This window comes from Aythya ferina, assembly GCF_964211825.1.
Source record: "Aythya ferina genome assembly, chromosome: 5".
NCBI classification, from domain to species: Eukaryota; Metazoa; Chordata; class Aves; order Anseriformes; family Anatidae; genus Aythya; species Aythya ferina.
This window is the reverse complement of record NC_140301.1, coordinates 40463296-40477037: the sequence shown is the minus strand read 5'-3', so window position 1 is coordinate 40477037 and position 13742 is coordinate 40463296. Positions and strand designations below refer to the sequence as shown.

General features: G+C 36.7%; 1 long non-coding RNA gene across 1 annotated transcript; it reads left to right on the top strand.

Moving 5' to 3' along the window:
* Window positions 1-9214: 9214 nt before the first annotated feature.
* On the top strand, window positions 9215-13531 carry LOC311437771. Its single transcript, XR_014693697.1, has 3 exons — window positions 9215-9309; window positions 12395-12454; window positions 12685-13531. It is a non-coding gene; the product is annotated as an uncharacterized lncRNA (long non-coding RNA).
* The last annotated feature ends 211 nt before the right edge of the window (window positions 13532-13742 follow it).

The window sequence follows — 13742 nt, the reverse complement described above, 5'->3', positions numbered from 1 at the left end:
AAACAAAATTCAAATACCTTTACAACCCACAGAATCCAATGTATTCAAGTACTCCAGACAATAACAATGCAAGCCAAAACTGGGGTAAATTAAACTACAAATCATTACATTCCACATGATTTGAAAAAATACTTTTCAACATCTCATCTAGCAACTAATGAGAAACAATAATGAAATATGGTCAAGCCTTTTGTATGTTCTGGTCATTGCTAGCTAGAAGCTTATCTGAGAGTGCTCTGCCAGCCATTAAGGAAATCAAATGACTTTTCTGCTCTCGGCAATGGTTTTCCTTAGTTTACAGTGTATTGAACTATATGATTAAAATAAAAGATTGAACTAATAATTTATTAACCTATTCTTAGTGCTGAAAATACAAGAGGGACAGCTTGAATGTTCAGTTAGTGCCACAAGGGGGTTAAAAGGAATGAGGATTGATGGGTTTGATAATGAGGATGTAAGAACAAAATGAAGGCCAGCATTTTATTAACTGAATAAGCCCTGTGTGCAACTACTAGATAAGTTAAATAGGAATGTTTTCTTGCATAGTAATGGATTTACTTTACAGAAATAATGCATTAGGATTTTACAAGCTTCTTCAACATACCTTCTGCCATGAACAGGAAAAAGATTTGTTTTCTAAGTTCTGGTATTGCAAAGGATTGCAGTGCAGTTACTAAAGTATTTTCCCATGCTGACAGTGTCAGAGTTATATTGAGACTATACTATACCATATTTCCTCTCTTGGTAGAGTTCCTGGTTCCATCCCATGTGCACTCCTATTTTACTGAAACTTGCACTAAGGACCAAAATTAACTTAAACTAAGGATCAATAACTTTAACAGAATACAGACAAAATAGTCATTTCAGGAGCTCATCCTTCTCCCCCTGCCCCACAGGCTCAATATAGTTTATACTATTAATGCTTTGCTTTGTAATGAAACTATATTATTAGGAAGTTTAACTCCATTCTGCTTTCCCTATTGTCCTGTCAGGGACCTTCTTACCAAGATCCTTTATTATGTGTTTTTAGATATATACTACTATTACATTACCACACCCTTTGGAACCTGCAACTCAAGTAAATATTTTGGTAATTTAAAGGTTTTTTTGCAGTTTACCCTAGGTTGAGTTGTCAAGTGGCATCTCAGAGTAACCTGATCAAATTGTTTTAGCATCATTTAAGTCCCTATACCCAAATATATGACAGAGTTGTCCCACTATCTGAAATAATGCATTAAGCTATAAACCTATCAAATACTGGGTATGGTTCCTTCCCTGTCTCCTGCACTCCCTTGGCTGGCTGGAATGCAGGGTGCTGGGAGATTAACTGTTTTCTCCTTGTTCTGAAATGCTGTGAGATTTCACATGTAAATGCAGGGTCAAAGAAGTAAGCTCTTTAGGTGGAACAAAAATTTTATGGTACAAGTTTGTTGAATTTCCCCCTGCAGCAATAAGAAGCACCTTTTACACAGCTATGTGTGGAGACGTCTGTGTTCAGGGACCATATGAGATTCACTGCTAAGCTCACCCATAAGCCTGAAGGCAAACCAGTAATGACCCTTGCAGAGAAGGGCAGATCTCAAAGTACACAACAATATATGCCATTGTGCATGTAGATGACAGAGTTTGAAAATCTCATTAAAGCTCAAGACAAGGTAATGACCTGTTACTGTTTATTCAAAGAATCATAGAATAGTTTGGGTTGGGAGGGACCTTAAAGACCATCCAGTCCCAACTCCCCTGCCACGGGTAGGGACATCTCCCACCAGACCAGTTTGCTCAGAGCCCCATCCAACCTGACCTTGAACACCTCCAAGAATGGAGCATCCACAGCTTCTCTGGGCAACCTATTCTAGTGTCCACCATCCTCAGAGTAAAGAATTTCTTCCTGATATGTAATCTGAATCTACCTTCTTTTAGTTTAAAATCACTACACAGTTATGTCTCCATGGATCTGCTCTGCTTTGTATAAATGCTGATTCATGGAGGCAACCTTCCCAGCACTCACTTGGCCATCAGACACTTCCTGTGCAATACAGAAGAATAGGTTATAGGGACTGTAGTGAATTAGTCCTCCAAGGTCTTTCAGAGCCCATGTGTCCTAACATCAAACATATCAGATGGTCATTAGCTATTATCCCCCTTTTCCCATTATTTTCAGAAAGCATTGCAGTTTCCTTATTCCTCAAGTCTAACACATTTCCAAAGAAAGTTTCTATTTTCAGAAAACATCATTTTTTAGGAAAAAAAATACACTAAAAATAAATAAATAAAATAGAAAAAGGAAAAGAAAAAAGAAAAAAAAAAAAAAGAGGAAAAAAAAAAGGATCATTTCCTCTCACAAACATCTTAATTAAACCCCAGTCATTTTACATCTGCTCCAACTTTTTTATCTTCTATTACCTGCATCCATCTGAAGCTGCCTATCTGTAAGTGGCTCCATACACAGTAAGTGTCTCATCTCAGATTGCTTTAACAGTGTCCCCTTTCTCTTAGGCTGGCTCTGGGCCAGCCCAGCTTCTTAGTGCAGCAATTGAAGTTCCAGTATAATAGGCAAGATAAGCCACTATCAGTCTCTCTTACAGCAAAGTCTTCAGTAATTGCTTTACTTTGGAAGGACTCCATCTCCTTGCTGCCCCATATAAAATTCTACAGACGTGTTTGGCTAAAAAAAAAATGTTTCCCAAGCACACATCGCATGGCACATTATGTAAAAATATTGCCTGTTTACAATTAATTAGACATAATGACAAGAAAAAGTCAAGTGTTCCAGAAATGTGCATATGCAAATACACATCTGACAGAATTCATCCTATATGAATTAATTCTTTCTAAGTTTAGTACAAGGGATCCTATATTCTCTTCACTTGGTACTTACACAAAAATATCGCAGTTCTTTACTGTATAAAGGAGGTCATTCAGATCTGCTGCTGCTCTCTCCATGCAGCAACAGTTCAGTCAGCATCAAAGTCCCACATGTGTTGAGCAAAACCTACCCAATGAAAGCAATGGGGTGAATTCTGATGGAAATTAAACACACTCCTTTTTCCTCTACTGCCAAGTGGTCCCTTTACTGTATGTCAAGGAATTGAAAGCTATAAATTATGGCTTAAATCATGACAGCTTAAGAATGTTTGTGATGCAAATTTTGAAGGTAAACATATTAACTTATAGGACTGATAGATACAGCTGAAAGGTAAGATTTCTGGCATATGAGCCATTTTTATGGTCCAAAACTGAAGTACCAAAATCTACAGGGAAGAAAAAACTGGTTGGTAGCTGTGAAGCAGAAGATGTTGGCAAAAGAAGAGGTAAGAAGGTACTTAGCCCCTGTGGTTAGAAGAAATAGAAATGTATTTATCGCCTGTAGCACACTAGAAGACTGATTACAAGTGTGGAAAAATTACTGTCTGTGATAAAATCAAGGACTTCTGCCACTTGAAACTGATTCATTTGATGGCAGTTATTTGCTTCAGAGAGTCTATCAAGGTGCATAACCAGATAGGTTTTACCATCATATATTCCTTATGAAGGCATATGATGTACTGAATAAAGTAAATACATACCCAGTGACATGGAAAGTGGATTATGTGAATAAAGGCATGCAGAAGAGTCTGGGAACACTATATATTCCCTATGGCTTTCTTCTGGATAATTCCACGGAAGGTGCTAGCACCAAATTACATTTTACATCTTTTTTTATGTTACTGCATTTAGTATATTGTTTTTTCAGTTTAAGGTTATTTAGAACTATTCTTGTTTGCAAAAGCAGCTCTTGTTTTGTTAAATGAAAACAGAACTTTTATTCTGAATCCAAACTTTTTTTTTTTTTCAAAATAGAAAATTCTCCTTAAATACAGGTGGGTAAAATCAATAGAATGACTGCCTCAAGAACTCTGTGTCTCACAATCTATAAACTCAAGTGAAATCATTATCCAGATGTCCTTGTGTTTATAATTCAACTCAAAATAAAACCTCTTAAAGAGAAACAGCATGCATTATAACTTGTTGTTTTCCTGTCCTAATACTAACGACTATTCTCCAGTCATATGAAACAAATATGCCCAACAGGATCCTCATTTTCATAATTCCAAGATGTGTTTGGGATGATTTTCCCAGGTCTTGTGCTCTTCAGCTGAACAGAGCAGGAGGACTAAGGCAACGTGATTTCCTTCTTCACGCATGTCTACCTTTAGAATCCAGTTTGTCACTGTCAGGCTCTCTAAGGAAAATCTGCTGAGAATTAAAATGAGCAGAGTGGGACGTGAAAACAGCACCTGTACATGACATGCTTCTCTCTAAAGTGGGAAGCTCTCGGTGTAGCTTGATTTATGCTCTGGGGCAAGTAAAAACATGGAAAGATATAACTACCACATGACATTGTAAGAACAGCAAAAACAAGGACAGATGTATAACAGAGTAATCCTGGTGTTTCTCCATAAATCTTTATAATACTGGGTTGGATTTTGATCTTTTTATCTCTTACTGCATGCCTTTAATTCTGTCTTTGATTGGAAATTTTCATTAGGAATGCCCTGTGGTAAAAGTCAGAGTTGTTTTCTTTCTTCACATGTGAGCTTCACCCTGGGGTGTAGAAAATGGCTAATTATCTTTTGGAATAGACCTGATGGCTACTTCAAGGGGATTCCCAGAACAGATTGACTTTTGTGAATTCATCCAGTTGAAATCCTTTCACAGGCACAGCTCCAAATAACACAAAAGAGTATCACCCAGAGAAGCCTCCAGTCCTAATCTGAAGTTGAGAGGCTAGTTAAGATAGTGGTTCACTGATTTACAGTAACAAAATCAAACTGAATGAAGAATGGTGCAACTGCATTACACACATAAAAGACAATCACAGTTTGCCATTTAAAGTATGCTCAAACCTATTTGACCAAATACCTTTTTACCAAGAAGCTTTATGGTGGTTTAATTAACCTATGTTGTTCCACATCCACCATAAATCTAGTATTAAAGCTACTATAAACCATTTTTTTGTATGTGCCCCACTGATGTGCCCAACTTTGATGGGTTCGGTGGCAGTGCAAAAATCCAGGGTTAAGGCCTGCAAAAACATAACCTCAAGCTCCAATACTTTTCTATAACAACCATTAAACTCTATTGAGTTATGAGGGTACTTAAAAAATATTAAGTGGAAACCTTCCCAAGGCATAAAGATTAACACAAGTTATTCTCTTGGCTATCACACTGTAGGATGCCTGACTTTCTTCGTGCATTTGAAAATCTGTCAGTATGAACAACGGCACACTTTGAATATGACACAGAGGGAAAAACCTAGCAGCTTCAAAAGATCTCAGCTAAATGCGCAACAAAATCTCCACAAGTATTGGCTCATGAAATGCTCTTCTTTACATCCTTGAATTGAAAGTTTTCACTTTAAATTCAAATTTTAAAAATCCTTTAAATCTATATGCTTATAATTATATACTTCATGAGGCAAATAAATGCTTGCCACAGTTGTACGTTTGATGTTAATTTTGCTTACTAGATCCTCAGGAAAGGATATTACAAAGAAGATCTGTTTTCAATTAAAAAAAAAAAAAACAACAACAACAAAGCTTTTCCATTTCTTCAAAATAGCTTTCTGACTGCAAAGCCGTAATAGCTCAGATAAAGTATATGTGAATGTGTGTACCTACCCTGTAGCTCACAAATAACTGTCAGACATCAGTTTGTAGTCCCAGAAGTTATAGACTACTTTACCCAATAAATCCCAATCAGCATCACCTAATTTAGTCTACTAACTTATTCTAGTGCTATAAAGGTTGCAAACTATACAAGCTTTGCCATTTTTAGGAAACTGAGTAGTGTTTTAAATTGCGTGAGCTGGCACCTACATCTTTCTTCAGTTTTATGATCTAATTTACAGCATTCTCTTCTGAGACAAATTATTTTTGAATGTTAAGAAGCTGGAGTGGCATTTCTCTTCTAAGAGGAAAAAATCTTTGCCAAATAAATGTCAAGGATATATGGTTAGGTATGAAGATATTTCTTGGGAAAATCCTTCTACAGGATATTTCTCTAGACAGCTAACATTCACAGCAGACACATCAGAAAACTTGACTAATTCAGACATTTCTTTGCCATAATGTGGCAAAGTTGAGGTGGATATTTATACCTGATCTAAATATTCCATTTATAGATGTCCATATGGGGAATAAAATAAGATTATCATATTCCCATCACCCCAGACCAATGGGATGAACCAACGTGCCTTTTGTTTTGTTTAAATGTGATGTAAAGCTGGAGGTTTTTCCTTAACCTTGTATCTGCTTCTTTTTTTTTTTTTTCTCATGTGGAGAAAGATGTGTTACAATTTTCTTATAAGTGTTTCAATGACCATGCTTTAATGTTGTTAAAACATCAGCTTTTAAGACTTTTTTTAAACTATTTTGGTGAGAGGATTTGGTGTAATCTTGTAAAACAATCAAGAGTATTCAAGGGAAGATATTACCAAAACCATAAACATTTTTATTTATATGGAAAATGCTCATATCTGGCACTCTAAAATCCTAATGAACATCTACTTATGCTAGAAATTTCATCAGAGGGTTTCTTTCTTCCATCCTAGTGTGACTGCAACACTGATCTTCACTTGATAAATATGGTTTGGTCATTTATATCAAACCCTTGGATACACTCAATAAAGAAAGTTCCCTGTAACCTTTAACTTACCACCAGTGCTAAAACAGGAAAGTTAATCCTGAAGTCTCCATCCTGCAATTTGCAGTAGAAGTCAGGATGGCTGAGCTGGTTACCAGCTGTCTCTTTTCAATGAGACAACCATTTGGGATACAATTTTCTGTAGCTCTATACAGCTATCAATTATTCACTGCCACAATGGGCCATTAAAGAACCATCAGTCAATGATTCATGTCTGGTAGTTATTTTAAGTCTAAAAGGAAACCTACAGAAAAAAAAAAAAAAATCTTCATAGTTCCTTAAATTTGAGAAAAAAATCTGCTCATAAGAAGAATAATCTCCAATCAATGATTTAATTAATCTTTTCGTAAGATTCCCAAAAGTGTATCTGCAACAAGACCTGCAGGTTAGAGCCAGGATGGAATGGGAAGGTAATGAGGCAGGGTGTCAACAAAAATGGGATCTGAGGTCTGGTAGAGGATCAGAGAATTGGGCCAAGCCACTGAGTGTGGCAGAATACAAATCATGGTCAGGAGATAACCAGGGTTCAGAAAACTGGCCAAGCTGGGATATACTGAGCTGAAGAGCCAAAATAACAGTACCACCAGAGACTGAGTGAAAGCCAGAAAGCTGGACAGTCTGAGTAAGACAGGGCCAGGGGGAAATAAGGTTGAGCAATGTCAGACAACCTGGTCACCATCAGTGAGCTGAGTTCTGCCAGGTGTGAGGAGACAGAGGGCAAAAGCCAAAAATTAAGATACAGCAAATGGAAGAAGAAGAGCTGGGATCTGCAGCCAAGACTGAGGAGCACAAGATGCAAACAAGGATATGAATGAGAGATGCTGAGACAAGAGACAAGCCTGATGCACAACAGGAAGCAAACTGAAGAAAAGGAAGCAACCAATAGGATTGTCTCCAGTAAGCGAGGCAACCTGTCAGCCAGCCTCAGGATGCCTGGCCTTCTGGCCCTCCTGGCTCCCCAGAAAGCTGATGACAGGCACCATATCTAGAGATAGATGATGTCACCAAGGCTGAAACAATTGGATTGTTTCAGATTTCTCTAGGCAAATTACAGTTAGGTGGTAATCCATCACAAGCCAAGATTACAAAATATAAATAAAACCTTCCCTAATATGCTTCCAAATAAAATAGTAAGAAGAAGAATTTAAAAAATAAATAAATAGGATAAGCTTTGGTAAATGTTGCACTGTTTTCTTAGAAACCAAATAAAGGTGGAGCAAAGGACTGGGACTTGACTAAAGCCAATACTATGATAGGGCCGAAACAAAAATTTTTTTGACTTTATGAGTGAGATGTTTTAGTGTTTTGTTTTTGTGTTTTTTTTTTTGTTGTTGTTGTTGTTGTTGTTGTTTTATTGTGTTGTTTTTTTTTTTTTAAGATGTTTAAAATTTTGTAAATGATCACTAAATGTTTCATGTTTTAGTGTAAAAAAATTTAGGCAGTGTGCCCCCATTTGTGCATGTGTATGTACATGTAAGTAGACAAAGAGTTTCCTTCCCCTGTCCCCACCAGTTCTAATCCAAATCATTGTATAATTGTGTCTGATAATGGGCTGCCAGTTTTTCTGTCTACATAAAGCCATCAAAGAACATTAGGAACTCAAATATTTTACATAAGCATTCTCCAAGTTATTTTTGTCTCAAATACTGCCACCTCAGAGAAATTCAGCTGTTCATATGTCCTGCTTGTTAGATTCAGCACAGAGCTGTACTGACAGAAATATTGGCAATGTTTCTAAAAAGTAGCTCAAAGCCCATGCAGACCAAGGGAAAGACTAGAAAACACTGGCATCCTAAGATCTGATAAGGTCAATTGTATAAAATTTGTACTGTGCCCCCTTTGACACTGATTGAAAAGCAGATTACCTCTCCATATAGCTAGCTATTATTTCTTTATAATCAATGGCAAATAACATTTCAAAGAATGCTCCTCAATAGGCACAAACTAGTTATAGGCATTTTTCATCTCATATTTAATTCACAGAGAATTACAGCAGTAGATGATTATCATCTTGATTAACTTAGAAGTTTAAAAAAAAAAAAAAAAAAAAAGAAAAAGAAAAAAAGAAAAAAAAAAGAAACCCAAATCCCACAATTTGAATAAGTATATTTAATCAACCCTTCTACCGGACCCAATCCAATTATTTACAAGTCTTTTTTTGGAATCAGTAAATAGTTTTTAAAGGTACTCTTCTAGAGTGACAGGATGTCAGTCTTTTTAAGAACAACATGCTTTTATTGCATTTGGATCAGATTGAGATAAAAATAGAGATAAGTATTATAATGAGAGCTCTAGTACTTTCCAAACTGACTGTTTTGAATGACTTTGCTAATAAAAGATTTTAGATATTGGCAGTGAAGTCAGATCCCAATTTGGTGTAGAATCCCTATTCAAGACTTTGAGTATTACATAACATGCCCAAACTAAGGGTGGAAAAGATCACATTTTGTCAAAAAAAAAAAAAAATCTAAAAAAAAATCTAAGCTTATCTTGTGTAGTATCTATATATGTGGTGGAACATTTCTGCTTCATTTCTTCACGAGCCTATGCAGTGACTCTACAAACTGAAACACTGATTAACGGGGATCTAAAATAGATTATCCATTTTTTGCAGCTGAAATTCAGGTAAAAATTTTCTAGAGTGTCTCAGCCATATAAAAACTCTTAAGTAGCTGTGTTTATATGTCTGTGTTTTGTGAAATGACATATATATATACGCCATATATTTTTATTTATGTATATATATAAAATAGCAAAAGCCATTGTTTTTATTTTTATTTTTTTTTAATATTGAGAACAAAAGGCAGCAGCTAATATGGAGTTTCTTTGATTTTTGAAACAGACTTGCCTAGATTTTCAAGTAAATTTATGTAGTATTTTATGTAGTATTTTATGTAGTAGATTTGGGAATATAAAATTTTTGTGTAGCTCAGAAGGGATTCAGAGATCTCTACAAAAGTTTTTTTTTACTGGAGAAACTATTTAGAATGCTCAGCTGAGAGGCTGGTGCAGTTATCTGACAAGTTACTTTTCCTTCTGATAGCATTAATTGCTCAAGGACTGTGATAGATGGGGTAAAGTGTGGTCATTAAAATTTAACTGGAAGAGAATAGTAGTATTACATCTGCCAAGGAGTACTGGGTAGCTGAATGCTAAGAAAAGGTAGCATTGACATTCCTTGTAATAAAACTAGAAGAGATGAAGTCAAATTATGAATTCTTCAGAGTAAATATATTATTTTCCCCAGTGTATTCAAGCTAGCAATGAAACAACTGGTATTCCAATATTAGATTTTATCTTTGACCATATGGTGCAGCTCACAGAAGTAATTTTGGCAGAACCTGATGCCTTTTTTATGTGCTTGCTAAGTCCTTTTTTTGGTACAGGCAGATGCCAACATTAAAAACATATCACTGGGTACTATTAGAGTAGGTACATTATCTAGACATTAAAAAATGAGCCAGTCTATATTTTCTTCAGTGAATAAAGATGCATCGCATGTTGCTTTACATTCATAGGTCTAAGTCATTGTCCTTTAAGTGTGATAGTCATAAAAGACCTGAGCCTATATTTTTACCCAAAATCTTCTTGTATGATCTGAGCAGAAGAGCCCTGCTGATTATTGTTTTGGAAAGGATTGAGATTTGTGGGTAGATGAGCAACAGCTCAGGTGGAAAAGCATGAAAATACATTCAAGATGAGAGAGAGAAAATTTCAGCACTGCCTGAGCCATATTGCTGTGTAACTGGCAGAAATCCAAACAAGTCATTGCACAGGTTGATGCTGAAAGAGGTTTGATATCTGGATCAGAGAAGACATTTCTGGAAGTTTGTTTCAAGATAGTGGGATTTTCACTACGCTGTAACCAGCAATTACCAGTTTCTCTTAAAAAGCATATGGGATCTTGGATTTTGGCTAGCTTGGATGTGTTAGCAGTGCTTTATTTGAGTTTTTATTTTAGTTTGCAGCACTGGCTCCTTGTTACAGGTAGATTAACTCGGAATAGTTGATGCAGCTACTACCCCCTCAGCCTCCCCTAGCCTTCTGGCATCCCTCTAGCAGACACGAAATATGAATCACAGTCTGGATCCAGAGATACTAAGTTCAGCAGAAGCCATTGCTTTCTCTATAGAGAAGCTGAACCAGTGCTTGAAGCCTCTGTGCTACCTCCTGAGGAAGGCCGTGGAAAGATGCCTCCTAGCTTGCCTGGATCTGATGCTTACTGAGCACAGTCCATCAAACCTCAGCACGGGGGGCTTAAGGAACAAAGAGTTTAGTTAATGACTGTGGGGAAGAGGACTGCTAGGGACAGCCTCACTTACAAGCAGCCTTACAAAACCTAACATCACAAGGATTTCTTCTGTGCCCAGTTCCATGCTGGCTGAGCATCCTCTGGCTTGCTGCTGGGAAGCAGCATGGGGGAGAAGCCGGTGAGCAAGCAAGCAGAGCAGCCACCGCTGAGCTTGCTGCCCACAGAGCTGGAAAGCAGTGAGGAGGGGCTGACTGCTAATTCTTGCTATTACCAGCTGCTGAACCAGAGAATGAGTTCATCACCCAGAGAACGGCAAACATGTAAAGACAGTGGAGAAGTTTGCTCAGCCCTACTGGGAGAGAGAAAGAGCAGACTCCTTTTAATTAAGAAAAGATGCCAGATTGACATCCTACTAGCAAAGTTATTTTGCTCTCAAATTTTGCCTGAACTGCTCTGAGTATAAGGAATTGTTCTCAAGATGTGTTTATTTTTACTTTATTGAAAACCACAATTTTACTTCAAATATAGAGGTTAAATTCTTAAAACCACAAAGAATTCTTTCAGGGTCTTTTGGCATATTAACAATAAATAAATAAATAAATAAAATAAATAAAAACAGAGAATGTAATGAGTTACTTTGCCCCAGCAGTTAAGGTGCTAGTTAGTCACAGATACCCGCATCACTAATGATTTGTTCAGCAGCAGCAGCCAGTGTTCAGCTAACATTGTCTTAATGTAATGTGGAATATATAAACACATGGGAGGCAAATATCCTTTTTATATTTAGTTTCTGCCATTTTTCAGTCACTTGTTAAAACACCTGGAAAACTAGCCTATCCTTTGGTAGATGCTGTTAAAGGGTTACACTAAACTCATTGTCACGGTTTTTGTATTTCTGGAAGGTGGATTTAGGATATAAAGCAAAAATTGTCAGAAGGAGTTTTAACATCTACCACTGATGTAAGATCTAAATGAAAGATGTAATTTTCCACCAAACATCAACTCTAATGTTGAAAATATTTCCCTTTTATTATGAGCTAAGTAATCTAATCTGTGTGTAAGCCAAGAAATTTTATCGCTCTTTCTATTCATGCAATTCATAAATACCATGTTTATATAAGCAGATTATGTAGGTATTTATGTAAATTGGCATCAAAAGCACAAAAAATAGACACTGAAAATCTAAAACATTATATGACAAATCTGTCTTGACTGCCTTTAAAAATAGTTATATTGTGAAGAAAAAAAAAAAAAAAAAAAAAAAGAGAAAATCAGTCTTAATCAATCTGAATCAAAATGATTAACCACATGAACTACCACAAAGTAAAAAGTTACCCTATGTCAATTGATCTGCGATAGCTATCTGCATGCCCTTAGCAAATGCAAAATACTGCAAATTAGTTAGGTTCTTCATAACTGAGGGCCAAGCTAATTCACGTTACCTGACATTTTCTGTAGGCCAAATAAGGCATTCATGCTGAGTCTGGGCTAAGAGCAAAGGTTCCACAGAGGAGTCAGGTAATTATCCAGCCTAATTTAAATTTCTAAAATTAGATTCTCTGAATACTCCTTTCTGAGGTGCACAGATGACAATATGTATTTGCAGGTGTTTTGTGGTTGTTTTTATCCTATTTGATCCTGATCTTTAATGTTTCATTCTTTACTTAAGATGCTGGGGGGGGGAAGGGGGGGGGGGAGAGGGGAGAAGAAGGAGGAAAAAAAAGGAGAAAATAATTTTCTTTTTCCAGCTTGGTTTCTCTTCCCAGCCTTGTTTCATGACTATCCTGTATGCTGACACTGTTTTGTTGCTCCACTGCAACATCAAAAAAAGGCTGCTTGACCTTCCCAGTTTCACTTCCAGTTGGCTTGCTCCTCCTGAAAACTAAGATGGTGTTTCTTTGACAAAAGTAGTCCTGCTATGTTACATAGCTGCTATGTTCAGAGAGGAACCATGACCTGCACAATGTCTAAGGCCAAATGATGTACACACTTTAGGCATCCACACCTTTGTGTGGTGAAAGGCCGGATTAAGAAGGTACGCTCTGAATGTGCCAGCAACATCCTGTCAATGTCAGAATTGTATTCAGAACAAAGCACCCTTCTTTGAAAAGAGAAAGTAACTCAAGTGCCCATTTTATTGTATAATAGTTAAGTGATTAGAGCACTTCACCAAGGAGAGAGAGACTTCAGCTCAATTCCTTCTTCAGCTTGACAAGATTCAAAAGTACATCTACAGCCTCCCAGGAAATCGTTCATCCTATCTCCATAAAACAGCCTGAACTGAAGCACTCTCCATTCTGCCTGCTGAAGTAAGGCCACTAAATATGAAGTAGTGTCAGATTTTTAGCACTGAAGGAAAACAAGAAAGAAGACACTTAACTCGGCCTGATGACAATAGCATTCTGCTGGAAAAAAAAAAAAAAAAAAAAAAAAAATCAGCTGTGGGGCTTGCTCCCAGTCCCACATCACTTTATGTACTGCATTTAATGATGACCTAATGTATAGGATATCTCTTGGAGAACTGGGAAAAAAAAAAAGGTGGACTGAGCTGGCAATCTTATTTAGCAATTGGGATGGGCTAAAAGCAGTGAAAAAATGGGCTAGCGTAAGTAATTTAACAGGCTGTGACTGCTAAAAATTCATTAACTTGATCAACTGCCATCTTATGAGTGTGTTAAATATGTTATCTATTACTGTAACAAAATTAAAAGTAGAATTTAAAATTTGATTCTTCTGTAGGTATTACCACTTGTTGCAGTAGGAAACAAATTGCCAAATAGGCCAACTGTGTGAGTTATGATACTCA